Below are 24,094 nucleotides of genomic sequence, written 5' to 3' on the forward strand. Positions count from 1 at the left end.
GACGGCTTTGCGTCCAGAGTAGCGTCCAGCCAGGACAAGCACCACCTTCCCAGGTTTCATGAACTTGCCCATTTCTGGTGCCACCCGGGCCCTCGACCCCAAAGCCTTGGATGGTGGCAGATTGAAAGATTCAACACAAGCTTCTCTCCTTAATGCCTCTCGTAGTCTCAGCACTCTCTCCTAATCAAGCAAGGATAAGGGTTGGCTCTCCCCATGCTTAGCTATGGTCTCTATAGAGCTGTAGTAGTTAGGTCCTAAACTCTATGTGAGTCTAGGACAACGGTAAACTTAAATTTATATATATTTTTTCAGAAAGTTTTTTTTCCTCAAAAAATTAAAAATATAATTATCATATGATCCAGCAATTCCACTTCTGGGTATGTGTCCAAAAGAATTCAAAGCAGAATCTTGAGTAGATATTTGTATAGCTGTGTTAAGAGCAGCATTACTCACAATAGCCAAGACGTGGAAGCAACTCAGGTATCCATCAATGGATAGAGAGAGAAACAAAACGTGTGTTTATCTATTATTTAGACTTAAAAACAGAATAAATATATATATGTATATAAACAAATGTGTATTTATCTTTATATGAGGGATATATATTTTTTAAGGCTAAATAATATTCCATTATATTATAGTTATATCCTACAATTAATGGAACATAATTATATCCCATAAATAATGGAATATTATTTGGAGCCAATAATATGGAATAATAATTGGAATTCTGTGGAATATGGAATATTCCATAAATAAATAAATGTCTAGTTAAGGACCTTTAACTAGACAAATGGCATAATGGAATATTCTATAACTAATAGAATATAATTATATTCCATAAAGAATGGAATATATTTAGCTTTAAAAAGAGAATATATATATTCCTTATATATAAATATAATATATAATATTTCTTGTGTATAATAATATAATGGAATATTATTTAGCCTTAAAAAGGAAGGAAATTCTGGCACATGCTACAACATAGATGAACCTTGAGGACATTATGCTAAGTGAAACAAACCAGTCACAGAAAGGCAAATTCTGCATGACTCTACTCACAAGAGAGATTTAGAGTAGCCAGACTCATTCATGGGAACAGAAAATAGAATGGTGGTTGCCAGCATCTGGACAGAGGAGGCAATGGGGAATTGTTATTTAATGACGGTAGAGGTTCAGTTTTGCAAGATGAATGTTATGGAGATTAGTTGTACAACAATGTGAATATACTTAACACTAATGAATTGTACACTTAAAAATGGTTACAATAGTAAATTTGATGTTTTATGTATTTTATAATTTAAAAAATTTTAAAAAGAAGTCCCTCCTTTCCTCCCTCCCTTCTTTCCCTCCCTCCCTTCCTCCCCTCCCTCCCTTCCTCCCCTCCCTCCCTTCCTCCCTTCCTTCCTTCCTCCCTTCCTTCCATCTCTCTCTCATTACACAAGTAAAATATGAATGTAATCTTGTGGGTAAAAGATTTTTGCAAAATGTAAGTTATCCTCCTTTATTTCTCTCCCCAGGGATAACTACTTTGCCATTTGATGTGTATTTTCCAGTCTTTATCGGTAGATTTACGTACATTTTCATTCATGTACACACAGACACATGTATATATAAAAAATAAAATATATATGTAAGAATATACATTCTTACATATATAGATATATATATTTCATTCTAAATGAGCTTAAACTTTATTTATTGCTCTGGGGCTAGCTTTTTTGCTTGAAGAAGACATTTAGGGTTTGTTCTATTCTACAGGATTTCTTCAAGATACAAGAGGTCCCCTTAGTCTCACTCTGGTGACTCCACCGTGGCTGCATATTCTGGGCAGAATACATCAGTTGTTTCTGAAGGTGTTTGCTGGTTCCACAGGTAGAAGGAACACAATGGCTGCTATCACCAAACCTCACGGCTAGGCTGAAACTTCAGAGCCCTTGCACTCAGCAGCATGGCCTTGGCACCACTGGAGCCAGATCATTGGCAGCAGAGGGGTTTTCTGTTGGAAGCTACCCATTTCCATCAGTGCAGTGGGCTCCAGCACAAAATGTTCTCTCCTACCACATGGGGTGGTGGGGACTTTGGGAAATGATAATCAGAGACAGGGAGCAACCGGGAGGCAAAGGGCAAATCATATCTGGGAAGGATTACCAGATAGGCTTTACCACTTTTATAAAATATGAACAACTGTATTGATCTGAGAAAAAAATCTTCACCCTTTTAGCCTTTTCTAAATTGAGATGATAGCACTGTTATGCATTAAAAGATGTTATCAGTCCCAAAGAGCAAGTATGGTCTTATACCAACTAATATCTGCTAAAATGTACCTGACTGCATTGGAAATGTTGCAGCAGATTGGTATAGCTGGGAATAATGAACCGCTGCACCCCATTGAAATGTAATTACACAGCCCTCTTGTTCTTAAACCTATAAGGTGAAAGAAAGATGAATAGTGAAAGTAAAAATCGCTGACCCTTCAAACTTTAATTTACGTTATGCATTCGCTCGCCCTTCTGATAGGTTTTAGAAAGGTCATAATTTAGGGTATTTTGCAGTTGATAAATGATCTGTATGTTTGTGTTCACACGCACCGATTGATTTGTTATAGCCAAAATATTGTTTCTATAACAACCCAAGGGCCCTTAACTAGACAAATGGCAAACCGGAATCCAAGAGGAGGCAAAGGGAAATCTAGGCATGCCCAGAAGGGACTGGCCTTTGCCCAGAGACTCCAGGATGATGGAGTAGAGCACGTGGGTGAGGATGCAAAACTGTGGGAGGGGGAGGTGGTGGTGGAGCAGATGGAGCAGCGGCTTTGGTTCTTGGCAGGCTCCCGATCGTGGTCTTTCCAGCCCGGCGTGGGTGGCTTCCACTGAAGCCGAAGCAAGTGTTGTCAAGACTTTCAAGTTGAGCTCCCTTTGGTGCAGAGTGGGCCAGTGGGGTTGTTAGGGCAATTTTCCCGCCTTTCCAGCCTTGGAAGAGACTCCTGTTTCCAGGCCCAGTTGATGCATTATGCATCAGGGCTGCCTGCAACTGACAGCCCCTCAGCCAACGTCGACTTGAAAAGCAATGGTGCTAATCAAAGCCGACACATTTGAATGTCCAGACACACACACAGAGAAATTTACTAATCAAAAAGTGTATTTCCTAGGGCTGTCTCCAGAGAAATCCGCGGGAAGAAATTGGAATAATTTATTAGCTTACAAGTTTTCGTTGACAGTTAGCCCAAAGCTATTTATCTCTGTAATAGAGAACGTCTCCAATGTGGCAAAATTGACCAAATCAAACAGCTTTGATCAGAAAATGAATCTGGCAAGGCTGCCTGTCGGAGGGTCCCCGGAGAAAAGTGGGAAACAAACAAAAAGATTTAACAAGTGGTCAATAGGAAAAAGAGAGCAAGAGAAAGAGACTTAGGAGAAGAAAAGAACAAGGGAGAATGAGAAAGAAGGAGGCAGAAAAACAAATTTTGCAAAACCATGGCCCGGCTCTGGACTGAATTGTTGTAGAAATAAATGATGTTTCACATCATAACATTTAACATGGTGCTTGTGCATTTTCTGAGCCCAGCAGCCCAAACTGAGATGTGATTTTTATGGTAACAAGATGATGACAAACTGCAGAGGGATGGGCCTTGCTGCTGCTGGTGGTGGCAGTGAGGAAATAAACGCAGGAAAATCCGGAGAAATGGCTCTACTGCTCCTGGACCCAGGATCAGCATTAGCCCATTAGAAGTGACAATCATGCTAACTGCACCCAGTCTGCCTCAGTGGGCATGAAGTGCTTGCCCATCTAGCGCTAATCTGGCTTCTGTGAGAGGCACTGTAACCACGTGTGAGTCTGAAGATCGGGCCTGTTCAGAGGCCCTTCTCCTTCTCCTCTCATGGGCAGTGCCGGGGAGACTATTTGGTGGGAGAGTGGACGTGGGGTGCCCTGATTTCTACCTTAACCTCATCTTTCAAAGTGTACAGGTATATACACTGCAGTCAAAGGAGGGCACTAAATACAGCTTTGAAGCCCAGTGTTAGGTGGATGGATGAGATAAGAATTATAAACTAGGAAAAACCCTCAAATCATCATAGCATTACTTTCCATACTAACAGTAGTCTTTCTCTATCATCCCAGTCAACCAGCTCACCAGGCTTAGACATCCTCAGCCATGGGCAACAACTCCACGTGCTAACACCCAAGTGCACTCATTGGCAAGGAAGTTGCTGCATTCAACAGCCAAATAGTTAGAAGGGTGCTCCTGCAACCAACATATTTGTCCCCCAGATAAGTGCTGAAAAACCGTCATCAATATCGCCACTCACTTTATTCTAGAGAAGAGTTTATGTGAGCTTTTTGTGTTGAAACACACTTAGAAAATTGTGATGGAAAGTTGGCAAGACTGTCAATAAAGAAAAATAGTAAAATGTGGAGGAAGGCTTTCACCACAGCACCCTCTGAGTTAGAATTATTTAGTGAGTACATTGTTAGATGAAGGCTTGAAAGGGTCAAGTTGACTTGAAAGGGAGCACCAGCTCTGAAGTCGGAGGACCCAGCTGATTCCCCAACTGTGTATCTTGGGACCCACTTTCCTTCTGTCTGGAAACCCCAGGCTTGGACCTGATGAACATTCCCTTCATTGCAGGGTTTGTGATGGGAATTAAGAGAGACAATTACTTGCGTGCACTTTGTCAAATAATTAAAGCCCTAAACAAATAGTAGAGATTATTACTACTATTTTGTCCTGGTAGGAAGAGAATGATCAGCAACTTCAATCAACCAAGTTCAACTTAATTGCAGGAACCAAGCTACGGACTCCGAGAGTTCACCTACCAGCCATGATTTTGGGGTTTTCCTTAGTAACAGTCATTATGTCACTTTTAAAAAAATTTTTTTCTTCCAGAGAACAGAGTCACAATCTCACAGGAAGAGGCTGGGCAAATATCCAGGGCTTCTAGAGACTGTCCCCTTTTGGCCACACGTCCTTCCTCAGACATTTGCAGGAGATGGAGTTGGCTTTAAATCCTTTCGGGCTCCCAATTCAGGCTTAAGTCCCCATGTCTGATCCATATGTCAGTGTATTCTTGGAGCTATAACCCCTGGCTAATTGAGTACAAAAGGTGGCTCTGCAATTTTGCTTGATCAACCAAGTCCAACTTAATTTGCTTCCTAAAGGACTTAGTGGACAGTATCTGAAAGTGAAAGTATACCTAAACCATTCAAACAAAGACAATGTGGTTTTGTTGATATTTTACACAGGCACAGGGAAGAATAACATTTTAGCCAGTCTTGGTTTTTTTCCTATGATAGCAAGTAAGGCAACTTAGCTTTATTTGACTAAAATTTTCAGCCTATATGTCTACGTCGTACAGGGTAATGGGTTAGCTTGAGTGTTTGGATTGGATCCTCCTATGAAGGTATCCAGATTGGCTCTCATTTACAAGAATTATATGTTAATACCCATCTTGACACTGTGGTGGCTGCACACCACAGATTTGCACAGTATCTCCCTAGAGTTTCCCTTGGAGGCTCTCTCCAAAGCAGTCATGCCTCTGATCCATGTTTCATGCTCCTCCTGGGAATGGAAGCAACACACTGCCTCTGCCGTCTCCACAAGCCCCCTCGCCCTAGTCCCTGGCAGCCCCACATCTTGTCTAGGTGGGACTCTTACAGTGTTGATGTGTGTTCTCTTTTGTTGTTGTTTTATTTTCCTTTGCTTTTTGAGACAGGGTCTTGCTCTGTTGTCCAGGCTGGAGTGCAGTGGCACGCTCACAGCTCACTGCAGCCTCAATCTCCTGGGCTCAAGCAATCCTCCCATCCCAGCCTCCCAAGTAGCTGGGACTGTGGGCATTCACCACCTGGCCTGGCTATTTTTTTGTTGGTGTGTACTCTTCTATTTGACAAAACAAAGCAGTCAAGTTCTGTTTAATGGCCTTGCTGTCATGGCTGAGGACATGACAGGGAGCTTCTAGGGTGCATCAGGTCTAAAATGGGTTAAAAGGTTTAAGATTTGTCATAGCCAGCTTGCTTCTGCCTCCACCTCAAAGTATTCTGAACGGTGTAAAAGCCATTGACCTACCAAATAAGGAAACACTTCAAATGATTCCTAGTATGAATTCATTTTTTTTCTCTTGTGTAGCAGATGAATTATCTAGTATTAGAGGCCCAGAATGAAGGCTTCAGAATTTTGTGAAGGAGAAAGCTACAGCTCTCTTATTCAAGGCATTTCTGAAATCTTGGCCCTGCAATTCTGTTAAATCTTTACCTAAGCAGGAAACAAAACTTAGGGGAACTGAGCTTGGCCTCAGGAACTAAGCACTCAAACTAATAATTCAGGAATTTCCACCTTGTATTCTGAGGCTCTAGAAATGCTAAGTGTTTCTGAAAACTACCCCAATGCTGCCTGTTACTGAATGCTCAGTTAGAGGAAAGGAAGGGGGTTAGAAGGTAAGGAAGGTTAAGTGGGAGAGAGCAAGACAATAATTTGGGAAACCATTTTTCTTAGAACACACAATATGACTTTTTCCCCCACAACCTTCCCCCTCATGTATCCCATCTACCTATAGGATTAGGTTGAGATTGGAATTTGTAGCATTTTCCACTGCTTAAAATTAAACTGAAAGCTATAAATGACATTCTCAAAATCCTGATCTCCCAACAAACTTCACCTGTTCTGTAAAAGCATAATCATGTATAATATATATATATATATATATATATATACACACACACACACACACACATATATATATATTCCACCAGGACTATAACTAGATTCCACATTTCTTTTGACCTTAAGGATTCTATTTCAAAGCTATTAAGTTAACTAAAATGTGTAAATGGCCTACATTAGCTTTAATTATATAATCATATAGTCAGGAGGAAATGAATCGGTATGAATAAGAACATAATTGAAAGAAAGTACCCATTCTAAAGCTTGGCATGGATGAACACTTTGAAAGATACCACAAAATAACTTACCTCTGCCTCTTTAATAGGGTTAATAGACTCTTAAATATGACAGCAATGCTTTCCACAAATTTTGACTATATTGGGGATCACTGTAAATAAAAAACTGAGCAGAGGCTCTTCTCTGGATCATGGTATTCTTGTTAGAGAGATCCTTATAGTTTATCAATAACTATGTTCTGAATAAAAGGAATTCACCCCAAACCTTGCTTCTGACACTTCAAATGAAGTACCTTTTAAAAGCTTGGTTTACAAAGAATCTCCCATTTCTAACATTCTCCTAACCAGAAAAAAAAAATGTATAGTACTAATTCTGCTCAATCATCACCTGCCTTCATCATCTTCTTTTTATTCTCACAGTTATGCATGACCAGTGGGAACTGAGAAAGTTAAGAACGTCCACTGTAACACCTCACATCTGTTATGAGACCCTGAGTTTTACAGAACCCCAAATGTACAGGCTCTCAGGCCCCATGAGATTTTATTTATTTATTTTTTTTTGAGACAGAGTCTTGCTCTGTCACCCAGGCTGGAGGGCAGTGGCATGATCTCAGCTCACTGCAACTTCTACCTCCCAGGCTCAAGTGATTCTCCTGTTTCGGCTTCCCAAGCAGCTGGGACTACAGGCGTGTGTCACTGTGCCTGTTATTTTTGTATTTTTAGTAGAGGTGGGGTTTCATCATGTTGGCCAGGTTGGTCTCAAAGTTCTGACCTCAAGTTATCCACCCACCTTGGCCTCCCAAAGTGCTGGGATTAGAGGCGTGAGCCACCGCACCCGGCCAGCTTATTCTTAATAAGTTGTTTTGCTCCCCTCTTGGCCATAGTCACAAACACTATTCTGCACCTTGGTCCATCCTGTCATTGTGGGCACTTGCAATAGTCAGGATGGGCTAGTTACACTATGAAACAAGTCTTATTCATAGGACAGACCCAAAGCAGATTGGCTGGGAGGCTCTGCTTATCCTAGTCACTCAGGGACTCAGGCTGACAGAGACTCCACCATCTCATTATTAGATTTTAAATCAACATCAAAATATAATGCTTCAAGATCCACCATAGCAAAGAAAGAGGGCATGAAAAGTTACAACATGGCTCTTAAATGCACTCGCCCAGTAGTGACATAAATCCCCTCACCTTTCCTTTTTTTTTTTTTTTTTGAGACGGAGTCTCATCTTGCTCTGTCACCCAGCTGGAGTGCACTGGCATGAGCTCGGCTCACTGCAACCTCCACCTCCTGGGTTCAAGTGATTCTCCTGCGTCAGCCTTCCGAGTAGCTGGGACTATAAGCATGTGCCACCACACTCGGCTAATGCTTGTAATTTTTTTTTTAGTAGAGATGGGGTTTTGCCATGTTGGCCAGGATGGTCTTGAACTCCTGGCCTCAAGTGATCTGCCCACCTGGGACTTTCAAAGTGCTGGGATTACAGGCCCCCCTCACCTTTCATTGGCCAAGGTGAGTCACATGGCCACAGGTGACTTCAAGCCAGCCCTCCCCCATGCCTGGAGGAAGAAAAGAACCAGAAATCTTAGAGAGCTGCAGTCATGTCTACAAAAGTACTCTTGGTCACAAGGAGGAAGGAGCACTGGGCTGAGAGTCAAGGGCCTTTATCCTAATACTGGCTCTGCCGCTGTATAAGCTCATGGCCTTGTCCTCTCTCTTAACCCCAGGACTCCTAAATCCTCCTCTGCAAATGATGGCTTGAGGCAGATGGTCGCCTCTCTGATTCTGCACCAGAACAAATGTATTACATTTGCCAGATTTCAGGTCCCACATGCTTGGGAGCTGGTCTGTGGGGTCATCTCCAATGAAAGCCAGCAGCACAGAGAGGATGCTGTAGGTCCTCGTGGAAACGGACTCATTTGTACCCATGATAAGGAAGCTGGCTGGAGTCCACCCATTCTGAGTTTTGAGATAGTCCAACCAGCACAATGAATGTGTCAAGGATTCCATGTCACACAACAGATTTTGTTAACTCGCTTTGACAAAGGCATTTTACTTTTAACTGCTTGTGACAGCAGCTCACAGTTTACCCATGAATGTGCCTCACATACAGGTGTTTCCCACTTCATATAATAGACATGCATGTTTCTTTAAAAAAAAAAGAGAGTGAAAATTTTAAAACCAGAAAAATCACTGCTTGAGTTTACGGAAAATCACATTAGTTAAAGGAATTCAATGACAAAAGTCTTTTGAGAAAGGGTGAAAGATCATTTGTGGTTTTATTTTTTTCTCATAAGTCATTGCTTCTAATAATATTGAGAGTTACCTGGCACAGTACAGAAAGCACAGTAAAGACATTCAATGGTATTTGTGAACGGAATGGATAATACTCAGTTTTCTATCTGTGGTTGACCAGCATTTTCATAAATTAATGATACTTATATCTGTATCACACTTCCTAGTGAATAAGTCTTACATTTACCTGGGACAGGAGTAGAAAGAGCATAAATTTTGGTGTCAGGCTGGTGTTCTTATTGTGGGTCTATTTCTTAGCAGCTGTGAGTTTGGACACATTACTTCACCTCCTGGAGCATCCATCATCTCATTTGTGAAATATGAGTGATGCCAGCTTCTCATGATTCTTGAAAGAGTGTGATGACAGCCTTATGGGTTTTTTCTTTCTTTTTTCTTTTAGAAATGGCATCTACTTTGTCACCCGGGCTGGTCTCAAACTCCTGATTTCAGACAATCCTCCTGCCTCAGCCTCCCAAAGTGCTGGGGTTCCAGGCATGAGCCCCTGCACCCTGCCCAGAGCCTGATGTTAATATGTCTATTATAGGACCTGACATGAAGAAGAGACAGTCAGAGGTGATTGTCCTTCCCTTTTCTATGAAGCAGGAAGGGAAGATATTAGTATCTTCATTTAACAGGTGAGAAAGCTGAGGCCCAGAGAGATAAAGGGGCTTGCCCAAAGTCTCACAAATACAGGATTGGAACCCCAACTTGTACCTTGCTTTTCAACACGCCACCTCACCAGCCCACACAGGAAAGCAATGGCTGTGCCCTGCGATATTTGTACAGGATGTATATATTATGTGATTTAGGGCTGACACGCCTTGTCTTACAGATGGTGTTTTAAGTGACTTTTCCCTGCCTTTCTGCCTATGGTGCTCATGCCCTAGAGTTGGGGCCAGGTCTTGTGCCCTCACAGGATCTGCCTCTGCATCTCAGTGGTAGGTGCTCAGCAAGTGCTGATTCACTAGCCCACTTTCTTTTCTTTCTTTTTTCTTTTTTTTTTTGAGACAGAGCGAGACTCTGTCACCCAGGCTAGAGTGCAATGGTGCGATCTCAGATCATTGCAACCTCCACCTCCCAAGTTCAAGCGATTTTCCTGCCTCAGACTCCTAAGTAGCTGGGATTATAGGTGCGCACCACCAAGCAAGGCTAATTTTCATATTTTCAGTAGAGGCGGGGGTTTTATCATGTTGGCCAGGCTGGTCTTGAACTCCTGACCTCGTGATCCACCCACCCCAGCTTCCCAAAGCATTGGGATTACAGGTGCGAGCCATTGCGCCTGACCTCCCACTTTCAAGTTCCCACAAATCTGTTCACCCAGAGAGGACACAGTAGCACATTTAACAATTAAGAGAAAAGCTTGGTTTTCAGGAACTTTTGTCATCTGAGTTTGATAATTAAACAGGGCATAATAATGCGTAATGCATTTTAGGGTACGGTAGAAAAAGAATAACACTACCTAAAATGTTCAGATGATGAATTAAGTGTTCTTATTTTTAGGGACAGCCTCCTAGTTTTCTCTCATGAGGAACCTGGCAGGCGGTTATGGCCTGACTAGTACACATTCTTTAACAGAGAGAGGCTGAGCACTGCTAGGCGGCAGGCACGGACCTATGCCCAGGCCGTAATGCTGAGACAGGCATAACCCCTGAGCATGGAACTTATGCGGGACAAGGCAGTCAACAGTTAAATACACAAAGTATTTATAAGTTACAATAAATTAAACGAAGGAAAAGACGAGGAACTAAGAGACAGCCTCCTTGGAGAATCTCATTTAGATTAGGAGGTTGGGGAAAGTCTCCATGAAGAAGTGTTAACTACACTGAAACCTGAGAAAAACTGGTAGAAATCAGGCCAAAAGGGAGAGAAGGAGCATTTCAGACAGAGGGATCAACACTGTGGAGGCCCTATGGTGGGAGCAAGCTTAGAATTGAAGCTCTCAACCTGGACTTTCCCCACGCTCCTCATCTAAATGAGATCCTCCAGTGAGGCTGTCTCTTAGTTCCTCATCTTTTCCTTCGTTTAATTTATCATAACTTCTATTATCTGTATTTAACTGTTGACTGTCTTATCTCCCATAATGAGGTTAGAGGCCACAGCACAGGGAAACTGGACACACATAGGTAATGGGAGCTGGGCCAGGACCAAATTCAATTGCCAAGAATGGCAGTCTCCCCCAGCAAAAGCCTAAGACTTGCCCAGACTTAGGAAGTTGTCATCAAGCCTGTCTTTTCGGCAGACCTAAAAGTCTTGTCAGTCCAGAGAAACTTCAAGGGCAGCAGCCAGAATCCCAGGCCTGAGAAACCTCTTTCCTCTTTTTACCTCCCAATTCTCCATCTAGGTCCTGAGCCACAGGGGATTGTGTGATTTCAGTGAGGTATGGGAAGAGCGTTTTCCCTTCCCATCAACTCAGTCCCGTTTCCTGTAGTGCACACGTGAGCGTGGGGAGGGAGGAGAGGGAGAAAGAAGGCTTGCCCTGGCAGTATTCATTCACTCTCTGAGGCATGACATTTGATTACCAGTCTTTTAACATGCATGACAGCAAATGCTAATATTTGCTACAGAATTATCTAGCCCCCTTTTAAATCCGTCTACAGTGTTAGGCTCTTTGACCCCTGGGGTAGGGAATGCCACAGGCTGACTTCATGCTGCTAGACATTGTTGCCTCCTCCATAGCAATAAAGATTTTCTTGAAATGCAACACATAAAAACAAAGAAAATGCCAGATTTCCGGGAGTAAATACTAAAGTTCATTAAAGCACCTGCTTACTTCATACAACAACAAGCTAGCAACCATTCTCCAATTTCCCACCTAAAACTTCAGTTAGTCTTCTGTGCATAGATGTCTTTTCTGTTGTGACTGCCATTCTTGGCTCATCGTTCTAAAGGGGATGTTAGAAATAAAAACAACAACCATCCCTGGTTAATATGCTTATTACCTTACACATCTTTCTCAACTTTTTCCAAACTTACCGGTAGACCAGAAAGAAATTAACTTCTTTTAGGCTTGAGTTCCATTGTCTAAAGATATGACCATTTTCTCTCTCTCTCTCTCTCTCTCTCTTTTTCTCTCTTTTTCTTTTTTGAGATGGGATTTCACTCTTGCTGCCCAGGCTGGAGTACAATAATGAAATCTCAGCTCACAGCAACCTCCATCTCCCAGGTTCAAACGATTCTCCTGCCTCAGCCTCCTGAGTAGCTGAGATTACAGGCATGTGCCAGTATGCCTGGCTAATTTTGAAGTTTTTTTAGTAGAGACGGGGTTTTTCCATGTTGGCCAGGGTGATCTTGAACTCCCGACCTCAGGTAATCTGCCCCCCTTGGCCTCCCAAAGTGCTGGGATTACAGGTGTAAGCTACTGTGCCCGGCTGGGTATGACCATTTTCTAATGTTTAGTTGGCAGGGTGCTTGGGGGCAGTATCTGAAACTGTCAGCTGGAGGAGGGGCAAACTTGAATTTCAAAAGCAGGAGGCACCCCAATCTCCCTCTCCAAAACTTTAACAAGCCACCTCTCACTGCTTCTTGTAATACCCATTAGAGTCCTAAAAACCATCATCTAGCACAGTATCTTTTAAATTGTTGGCAAGGAGCCACTTTGGAAGGGTGGGCTCCCTCTGCTCCCTTCACACCTCCTCCCAGATGGACCTGTGCTGTTTGTTAGGATGGCTTTTGTTCCTCATTGTTCAACTACACCTGGCATAGTGCTTTTGCTCTGTTATAAGGCCATCTCAAAACACCCTTTCTTTGTAACGTAAGCTTTGCTCGTGCTGAAACCTTGCCTTTCATTTGCTCTCCACAGCACTTGTCACACTGCATAATATAACCTAGACAATAGCAGCATGCAAAGAAATAACAACTGAACATAACCATCCACTGTAGAACCACTAATGAGTGCCCTACCTTTTGAGGGCTTCTTACAAACTAAAATACAGACAAGGATAAAGGGCAAAACTGCAGGAAAAGTCAATAGAACCTCACACTGTGACGACTTAACCTGTCTCATCAACTCAGATTTCTGAGTTGTATCACCAGCGAGGACCTTCTCTACTTGTGTATAGCCAAGTGCCATGTCAGAGCTTGGCCAAAAAAAAAAAAAAAAAAAGTGAATGAACAAATGAAGGAAAGAAAGCAAGAAAAGAAAGTTGCTTTTTCTCCATGCTGAGTGAAGACAGAAATTTACAAGTCATAGTTCATGTTGAAGGTTGTTTCACATTTTCTAAATACTATAAAGACATTAAAATCAGTATAATCACATGAAATCAGCTCAGTTTCATAAATGTGTAATGAAAAGAAGCAATTTTGTTGTAACCATTTTTAAAAATTACACAAAGATAATATCTATGGTTTATGCTATTTCCGCCACTTTGATTAGTATTTTTATTTCTTGGGTATATTAGGTTAATGTTCAAGGTCCATTCTGTTTTTCAGCTTATAAAATTAATGTCTAAATGCTAGCATAAGGGAAAGCAAACCTTATACTGGGGGCTCTGTCACTTCCAGTGACTGGAATCAACATATCCAGCCAATCACACAACACTTCTCAAATGTCAAAATAATGGCATTTGTTCCCCTAATATTTGTTGAGGGCTTACTATACCAGGCACTCTCCTAAATGCTCTGATGTGCTAGTTTTATCCTCATGATAACTTTATGAGGTAGTAAATACTAGTAGCCCCTCATGGTTAGGTGAAGACACCGAGCTCAGAGAGGGTAAGTCAGTTGTCCAAGGTCGTAGCATGACATCGCCTTCAGAGCCCAGGCTCATCTTGACTGATACCCAACACCGCCTCCATGATGGATCTGTGCTATAATGGAGGAATCACTGGAGAAGTTACTGGTGACACATGAACCACACTGAAATCATATGACTAAAGAGGTTGAGATTTGGAGCAGTTACAAAGCCAGATTCGTAGACAAATTTCCCAATTCTGCCTACTGACTGTCTGTGTACCTACCAAGTTCTTCTGGAAGCAAAATGCACTCCCCTCTCCATACACCCCTAATGTGGTTATTAAGGGCCTTGACTTACTCTTCTAGGACCCAACACCTCACTTCCTGCCCTGGCTGCAGGATTTGGGGCCGGGGCGAGCCCCTTCACTATTTCCTTTAGCAAATATTTAGCTGTTGGTGTGAGGGATAGCCAAGGTAGTAGCAAGAGGCGCTGCTGAGGGGGCTTGGCTGGGGTTGCAAGACTCCAAAGGGCCTGTGATTCAGTTTTGCCAATTTCACATCTTTAACCCAGAGCCAGGCATGAACGGAAACTCGAAATTCATATTCAATTTTCTAGTATGATTTCATAAAACAAAAGCAAAAACATCTCATTTAAGAACACATAAGACATTTTCTTATATGCAAAGTATCTTGAAGTAGAATATTTATTTTATTTTATTTTTTTTTTTGAGACGGAGTCTCACTCTGTCACCCAGCTGGAGTGCATTGGCATGATCTTGGCTCACTACAACCTCTGCCTCCCATGTTCAAGCAATTATCCTGTCTCAGCTTCCCGAGTAGCTGGGACTACAGGTGCATGCCCCTATGTATGGCTAATTTTTAGCAGAGACGGGGTTTTGCCATGTTGGCCAGGCTGTTCTTATGTGATCCACCCACCTCGGCCTCCCAAAGTGCTGGGATTACAGACGTGAGCCACTGTGCCCAGCCAACTAACTAGAACAGAAGTTTTATTACCTTCTATGAATATGCCTCTTTTTACTATAAGGCAAATTCATAGCTTTTGCTGCAAGTGCAGAACCAAATTTTGTAGAAAGGGCACCTGATAGCTAGCTATCGATCCCTCCTTTAAAAAATCCTTTACAGGGTCTTCCGCTACACCCCCTGGCTGCCAACAGCTAGAAAAGCAAGAGTTTCTCGGGCAGTGAATGGCTGTACATTGAGGTACTTAGAACCACCCATGCCCTATTCATTGGTTCTACTGAGAGAGATCCAAAGAAAGACAAGGACCTGGTTCCTGCCTACAGGCAGTAGATGGAAAAACAAAGCAGGCTTTTGTGGCATAGCTAGAGAAAACTTCCAAAACAACATATATGATTAACAGTGTTTGGTTCTGGCTTTCAGTGAATTCAGGGTTAGAGGAGTACTTTAGTCAGTAAAGCTGCTTAAAGACGGGTATAATTTTTGGATGATTATACTAAATATCTATCTTGTAAAAAGAAAGCTGCATAATTGTACCTCCTAAATTTGGGAAGGGTGTGGACAGCATGAACGGGCTCTTCGTAAATCAGCTAAGAGCACTGAGAATGATTTACCGTGTACTCTGGGCAAGCTCATTTCCCCTCTGGGCCTCAGTTTCCTCATCTGTAAAAGATGGGGTTCAACTGGAAAATTCTGAGGGTTTCTGCCAACTCTGCCATCCTGAGGGTAGAGACTCTGGCTGTGTCTCCATGTACAGCAGTAGGCCAGGTCTGCAAACTGCTCCAGTTTGTGGAAGAATCTACTCAGCAGGAGAGGGTATACGCCAACTATGCCCTGACAGACAGGTGACGAGGTCATTCCCAGCCAAAGTTCCTGAGGCTATTTTCATATAATGCTTACGGCAATCTTTCCTTACCTTGATACATCTTCCCTGAGGGGCTTCATCAAACTTCAGGACAGATGGCATCCCTCACTTTTGCTAATTTGAAATCCTAGCAACATCTTTACGTTCTCTCCAACTTTTAAGTTGTTTGATGGAGTTGCCCAATTTTCTTTCTAAACTCATATGCTCTCATTTATCTATTTCCCTAGGATCTCTCTCTCTCTCTCTCATGTTCAGATTAAGTTATACAATCAATTTTATTATCCTCCACTCTCCACTCAAATAAAACCTAAATTTTATCATCAAACTATTTCTGGGAGATATTAATAATACATTATAAAAGTTAAAGTCATTTTTTGTTTTTGTTTTTGAAATGGAGTCTTGCTCTGTCACCCAGGCTGGAGTGCAGTGCCATGATCTCACTCACTGCAACCTCCACCTCTCTGGTTCAAGCCATTCTCCTGCCTTAGCCTCCCAAGTAGCTGGAATTACAGGCGCCCGCCACCACACCCAGCTAATTTTTGTATTTTCAGTAGAGACAGGGTTTCATCTTATTGTTCAGGCTGGTCTTGAACTCTTGATGTCGTGATCCACCCACCTAGGCCTCCCAAAATGCTGGGATTACACATGTGAACCATTGTACCCAGACAAGTTAAAGTCATTTTTAATTAACACCATACTATGCTCATGATTATATTTTCATAGAGTTCTTTAAACTTATGGAATCCTCATGAAAAGTGCAGTTTGGAGATTTTTCATTATACTTTTTCCAGATTATAATATAGTAGACTTCTCCCATTAATGAGGTATGTTCTGTAGCTGCTTTCTTCAATGAAGCTAGGAGAACTACTATTGATACATTTTAGCATTTCCCAAGTACATCCCAACTAACACCATGCAAATACAGAGCAAGGGCACCCATAATCTCTGCAGTACTTTGTACGCAATGTTTGATATTGGGAAACAAGTTTCTAGAATTATTCTAATTAATTAAATTAATTAAATATCATATAGTTAAGGTACAGGTCTCTGTCATGATAGTTGAATTCAAAACCATAACCTTTAGTTTTAACTAGCATGAAAGTCGTAGGCAAGAATTTCTCAAAACACATCCCTCTTAGACAGAAAATTTTATCTATGCAGTCTGAGAGCTTATTTGCCTATGAAAATGTTTATTTGGCTTCTGGAAAAAGGAAGAGAGTCTTTACACTGCAGGGAAGATTTACCCAAATCAGTGTGGCCCTTGTGACTGACCTCAAGGATCAAGTCAATAAGAAAATATCAAGTCAGCCACAAAACTGCTTAATATATTTATAAACCAAGTTAACAGGCAAATGGGCTAAAACCATCAAGCCAGTTTAGGTTTGTGGACAGTCTTTCTTTAAATCCCAGTAGAACAGAGGCTGCTCATCATCCCCTGTCACTGCAAATAACAACAGAACTTGGTGCAGGTTGCCGCAAACTTCAAAGACAAAGCTTCTAGTCTACCACAGGAGAGGCTCCTAAGCGCCCTGGCAGGAACGGTGCAGGGAAGCTGGAGGAGGGTCCCCGTCTCTATCAGCTCCAGGGTACCATCAGCCTCAGGTCTGCCAAGGGGCACCTTTTGATTCAGAGGAGCATGTTGCTAAGAGAAGGGGAGGCATTTCTGAATCTTAGCATCTCTGCTCGGTGAATGTTTTCCAAATAAATGCTCTATCTCTTGTCTGGTAATAATTCCACAACCCTTCTATGTATTTGTGAACAATCACACCTGTTGACACAAGATGGTCACAAGAAAAGCCCTGAAAGATGGAAGGAGAAGCCATTGAATTTGTTTGTGCTCTTACTTATTTCCAAGAGAAAGGTGGCATTGCAGCAATCCATTAAAGCCACGTACCACATCAAAGCTAAAAAGCTGTCACATAAAAGCACCACCTGTAGCCACTCCTTTGAAAGGAAAGTCCTTGGCAAACAATGGCCAGAGTGAGCCAGTTTAATCAGGCAGGAGTCAAGACCACTGAGACATAAATTAAGCATTCATCCTTGAGTAGCAGCCAAGCAGCCAAAGCCCCCATAATCCCAATTAATCCCATTTTGTGCAGTTGCCCTTGGGCCAAGGGCAGAGGGGAAGAGAATCTACACACGCTGGTTCCGCATCAGCTCTTTACCTTTACAGGGGGTGGGTCTATAATAAAAGAGAGCACCTATGCAAGTGTTCCCATTCTGATGTCGTCGGAGCAACTGCAGCCCTCCCCCGCCTGGCTTCTGTGATCTGTCAGCAAGAACTTACTTCAAGGGCATCCTACACTTTTGGAGAGTTAGGTACTTGGGCTCCTTTGGAGACAGACATGATTCTGTTTCATTCTCCTTTGTTTGTACAACAGAACCGACTTCTCATCACCCACTCCTGCAGTCACACAGAATGAATGAATGCTCTACAATCTCTCTGGAAATCATTTTTGCCACAGATCCTCTGCTCTGGCAGAAAAGTTACCTAGCTTCCCAGGGATAGCAAATTTCCTTCCAGAGAGCAGCTATTCTGTTTGCAGACAGAGTCAGCCTAGTGAGGCTGCTGCTTACCTCTCTCACTCCTTGTGGGAAGGACATGGCAGTCTGAGCTCTGAAAACTCACCCTCCCGTTGGCTGCAGAGTCACTGTGCTCAGGCCCTCAGGTCCCCTTCTCACTTTATCAGAAGCCCTCACAGATACCAGCTGAGTGCAGAGGGTTCTGTGGCGGAGACTGCTGGATGACTGGTCACTTCTGGCCACCATAAATCTTCCCTTCTTTGGCCACACTAGGAGGCCCTGTCTCCCAGATTTCCTTGTAGTTGGAGGGAAGATGACATGAAACTAGGTTTTCCCGGCAGAATGTGAGCACAAGTGATATGTACCTCCTCTTTCTTGGGCTCATAAAATCCTCCTGAACATACCCATTCACACTCTTTCTCCCTTTCTGTCTGAGCTGGAAAGGCCTCCCCTCCTCTGCCTTTCTTCAAGTATTCTCCTGGAAGACAGATTTTAAAGGTGGCAGTGTCACCATCAGCCTGAGTCCCAGGGTGACTATCTGGAGCAGAGCCCTGCTTCCCAGCCACATCTCTGCTTGTCTACATGATTTATCTTTTCTTCTCTCTCTCTTTTTTTTTTTTTTTTGAGACAGAATCTCACTCTGTTGCCCAGGCTGGAGGGCAATGGTGAGATCTCAGCTCACTGGAACCTCTGCCTCCCAGGTGCAAGTGATTCTCCTGCCTCAGCCTCTTGAGTAGCTGGGATTACAGCTGTACACCACCATGCCTGGTTAATTTTTACATTTGTAGTAGAGACAGGGTTTCACCATATTGATCAGGCTGGTTTTGAACCCCTGACCTTGTGATCTGCCCACCTCGGCCTCCCAAAGTCTTGGGATTACAGGCGTGAGCCACTGTACCTGGCCCTACATTATTTTTCACCTCTGCTATAATATGTGGTGAGCAAGAAATAAAATTCCATTGTGCTGAGCAACTATATGCTTGGGTCTGTTTATTACTTCAGGCTGACCTACCCTAATCATACAGGCTCAAAACACGTCAGCCTCCTGATGCTCTGTAGGCTCTACCCCCAGACCACCAATCTCTGGCCACAGGTCAGGAGGGGAGGAAGAGAGGCCAAGGTGGCCATGGCTTCTGAGCCAACCCCAATTTTTCCACTCTGAGCTTTAGAAGCTCCCTGATGACAAGGGGCTCTATTCTAGTAAGTCTCTGTCCACAGTGACCCTTCCTGGATGTGAGTGCTTTGGTTCTTGGTGGGCTGGTTCTAAGGGTTCTTCTCCATTCAGAGGACAGGCCTTTTTGGCAGTAGGCTTTGCTGAGTCATGCATAACTCAGGCCTACGAGTAAGCCCACTCAGGGTGATGGAGAGAAGTACTGACTTTTTGCAGGAATTGGGGTAAGAAGAAATCTGCATGCCTCTCACTCAGATCTGGGAAGATGGAAAAGCATTGAAACTTTTCACCCCAAATCAAATTTAGGAGAATGAGGGTCTGTGGACTCTTGTTTTCACTGCAATGAGTCCCTGTCACTTGAAGTTTGTTTTCTGAGGAGTGTCAAAGTTAATTTCCAGACTTCAGTTGTTTAAATAAAGTTGATAAAAAGAAATAAAAATTGGCCAGGCATGGTGGCTCATGCCTGTAATCCCAGCACTTTGGGAGGCTAAGGCAGATGGATCCCCCGAGGTCAGGAATTCAAGATCAGCCTGGCCAACATGACGAAACCCTGTCTCTAAGAAAAATACAAAAATTAGCCAGGTGTGGTGGCACATGCTTGTAATCCCAGCTACTCAGGAGGCTGAGGCAGGGGAATCACTTGAGTCTGGGAGGCGGAGGTTGCAGTGAGCCGAGATTGTGCCACCATACCCTAGCCTAGAGAGAGAGCAAAACTCCATCTTAATAAAATAAAATAAAATAAAAATAAAAATTATGTTTCCTATTATATTTATCTTTGAAGATGCTAGGCATTACATTTTTAAAAGAAAATAAAATAGATAATAATATTAACAGTCTCATGACCAACATACTGGCATCACGAGATTAGATTTAGGGAATAATTAGCATTGAGAACAGGGCAAATTAGGACATTGTACACTTTGACTAATGTTAAGTTCAAATAAAAACCACCTGTATTTCAAGTAGATGGGGCTGTTTTCTTTGAGAGACAAAAATATATACTATGATTGAAAGAATCAGACTCCTTAAGAGGCAATGTAGAGAGGATATAGGTAAGATAAAAATGGTTATTTAAGAAGAAAATGTTTTACTCAAACTCATTGATGCTCAATTTATGTTTTGCCAAACTCTGCAGTTGTTGATTAGAAGTTACAAAACAAGGAGAGAGGCAGTCTGCTCCTACAGAAAAGTCAGCTCCCCCTAGATATGTAACCCAGCTAAAACTGAGTTTCTTCTGGGTCTCTCACAGCATTGCTCATGGAAATGTAAGTTTGGCAGTTTCTAAAAAATTGTATACCTACCATATTACTCAACAATTACACATTGAGCATTTATCCCAAATAAATCAAAACTGACATCTATACGACAACCTGTATACAGCCGCTTTACTTGTAATAGCCAAAATCTGGAAACAGCCGAAATGTCCTGTAATAGGTGAGTGATTAAACAAACTGTGGTATACCCTTACCATGGAATACTACTCAGTAATAATAATAATAACAATAAAAGAACCAACTATTGATACATGACACAACTTGGATGAATCTCAAGGACATTATATTGAGTGAAAAAAGTCAATCTCGAAAGTCACTGTTGTACCAATTTGCTATATAAATACTGTATGATTCCTTGCATATAACAGTTTCAAAATGACAAAATTATACAGATTGAGAATAGACTAGTCATTCTAGGGGTTAGGGATGTTGGGGATGGGGTAAACTTGTAGAAAAAAATGAGTTTCTAATTTCCCCTTCACATGGCACAGGTAATTTTAAAATTAAGCTCTTAACTGTTTCTAACTCTGCATTTTCATATGTGTTAAATATCTTTGAAAAAGAGTAACCAGCTGGGCACAGTGGCTCACGCCTATAATCCTAGCACTTTGAGAGGCTGAGGTGGGTGGATCACTTGAGCTCAGCAGTTTGAGACCAGCCTGGGCAAAACCTCACCACCACAAAAACTGCACAAATTACCTGGTCATGGTGGCCCATGCCTGTGGTCCCAGCTACTCAGGAGGCTGAGGTGGGAGGATCACTTGAGTACAGGAGGCGGAAGTTGCAGTAAGCAGAGATCATGCCACTGCACTCCAACCTGGGCAACAGAGTGAGACCCTGTCTCAAAAAACAAAAAAAAAGTAACCAATGTCATTTTCAGAATAATAGTAATGCAAAACATCTTCTTCCATGTGAAGGAGTAATCAAATGATCTCTTTTGTTTGGGGAATTCAAAAGTGAGGCAGACACTCCCAAGCATAAATAAGACAATCTGTTGGAGAGTGGGAGAGAAATAGTGGAATGCCTGTTTCTATCTATTGCATATCCTATGTATTTAAAATATCTCGGAGTAGGGTGAGTGCTGTGGCTCAGGCCCGTAATCTCAGCAGTTTGGGAGACCAAGGTGAGTGGATCACCTGAGGTCAGGAGTTTGAGACCAGCCTGGTCAACATGGTGAAACCCCATCTCTATTAAGAACACAAAAAATTAGCTGGGCATGGTGGTGGGCACCTGTAGTACCAGCTACTTGAAGGCTAAGGCAGGAGAATTGCTTGAACCCAGGAGACAGAGGTTGCACTGAGCTGAGATGGTGCCACTGCACTCTAGCCTGGACGGCAGAGTGAAACTGTCTCAAATACATATATATACACACATACATGTATACATATCTATGTGAATATATGTATATATCTCAGATTATGTTTTAAGATATATATTATTCATTAGTTTCATGGTACCAGGAGATCATTGACACGTGTGAATATGGGGATACAAGCTCAAAAATGTTTTCCTGATGGCAGTGCATAATGTCAGCCCAGCCCTGAGGATGCAGCCCAAGCCTCTCATTTTTTGATGTGTATGGTCAGGATTTGACAGCTGAAGCCTTTTCAAATATTCTCTGGTAGAATATGGATTGCTCTTTTTTATCTAGGGGGAAACTGTTACATGTAAGTTACAAACGGGCAGCAGTGTGTTTGGAAAATGTAAGAAAATTGGGTCTATATTCTTTATCTCCAACTCACCTCTAGAGAACCTCCAAGTTGAAGAGAAACAGCTGTTGTTTCTGACATCTAAATAGTCAACTGTCTCTCACTAATTTATTTACAGATAAGAAAGCATCACTTCTTTCATTAGAAAATTCAAGATTTGGCTGGGCGCGGTGGCTCCCGCCTGTAATCCCAGCACTTTGGGAGGCCAAAGCGGATAGATCACCTGAGGTCAGGAGTTTGAGACTGGCCTGGTCAACATGGTGAAACCCCGTCTCTACTAGAAATACAAAATTAGCTGGGTGTGGTGGCAGGCACCTGTAATCCCAGCTACTTGGGAGGCTGAGGCAGGACAATCACTCGAACCCAGGAGGCGGAGGTTGCTATAAGCTGAGATCACGCCATTGCACTCCAGCCTGGTGACAAGAGTGAAATTCCATTTCAAAAAAAAAAAGAAAAAAAAAAAAAATAAAAACACAAAAAAAAAAAAAAAAAAAGAAAGAAAAAAGAAAAGAAAATTCAAGATTTTTTCCTTTAAATATCCATATTATTATTATTATTATTTAGAACAAGACAAAATTGCCTTTGAATATCTTATGGCCAATTGCTATGGCTGTTGCTTTAAATCTAAAGGAGAGAGTATTCCCTGTGAAGATGTAAGGAAAGCCCTGCCTGTTGGTCCTCTGTTTGCCCTCAACTATTGGTATGTGTGTCTGGAAGTCCTGCCTTTGGTCTTCTTTTCTTTTAACCGAGCATGCATTTCCTGGGTAATCTCATCAACTTTTATAGTTGTAACCGCGTCACCACTGTAAAAGGGTAAGGCTCCATCTCCAGACAGATCATGCTCCTGCGCACTCCTCAAATGCAACTGCCCACAAAGCATGTTCCATCAGTGTGGCCCCAACAAGCAAGCACGCCTCCACACTCAGATTGAGCTCAGTATCTTGCAGGCCTCCTCATTTCAAATAGACTCCTTTCACTAAAGTCCTCATCCTTGTCTGTAATTTACATGTTCACTCTAGCCAGAATTATGGTGGTTATCTGAGATTTTTTTCCTCTCTCTGGCATTTTACCTTATTAGGTTTTACTTTTTTATTATCCCTAAATTCCTCTATGCATTAGACCTACGTATATCAACATGAATGAATCTCAAAAATATAATACCAAGAAAGCAAATTGCAAAAGGATACATGGAATGATATGTAAAATTCTAAATATATGGAAGAGTAGTATATTTGGTTTATGGATACATACATGCAACTAAAACTAAAAATCATGTATGGAGGCCAAGTGCAGTGGTTCATGCCTATATTCCCAGAACTTTGGGAGGCCGAGGTGGGAGAATCACTTGAGATCAGGAGTTCAAGACCAGCCTGGCCAACATAGTGAAACCTAGTCTCTACTAAAAATGCAAAAATTTGTCAGGTGTGGTGGCGTGAGTCTATAATCCCAGCTACATGGGAGGGTGAGACAGGAGAATCACTTGAACCCAGGAGGTGGAGGTTGCAGTGAGCTGAGGTTGCGCCACTGCACTCCAGCCTGGGTGAGAGAGCAAGACTCCATCTCAAAGAAAATAATAATAAAATAAAAAATAAAAATCAAGCATGGAAATAATACGCTCGACCTCAGGACAGTGATGGCCTCTAAGGAGGAAGGAGAGGAGTCAGAACTGGGGATAAGGCTACATCTCTTTTTTAAAAGTGGAAACATGTT

The 24,094-nt window shown here is 42.3% G+C and overlaps 1 pseudogene; it reads right to left on the reverse strand.

Annotated features, from left to right (window-relative positions):
* Positions 1-100, reverse strand: part of LOC108303756 — a 440-nt pseudogene extending 340 nt beyond the window's left edge.
* Between the last annotated feature and the right edge of the window lie 23,994 nt (positions 101-24,094).

The sequence above is a fragment of the Cebus imitator genome, unplaced genomic scaffold, assembly GCF_001604975.1.
Source record: "Cebus imitator isolate Cc_AM_T3 unplaced genomic scaffold, Cebus_imitator-1.0 Scaffold50, whole genome shotgun sequence".
NCBI classification, from domain to species: Eukaryota; Metazoa; Chordata; class Mammalia; order Primates; family Cebidae; genus Cebus; species Cebus imitator.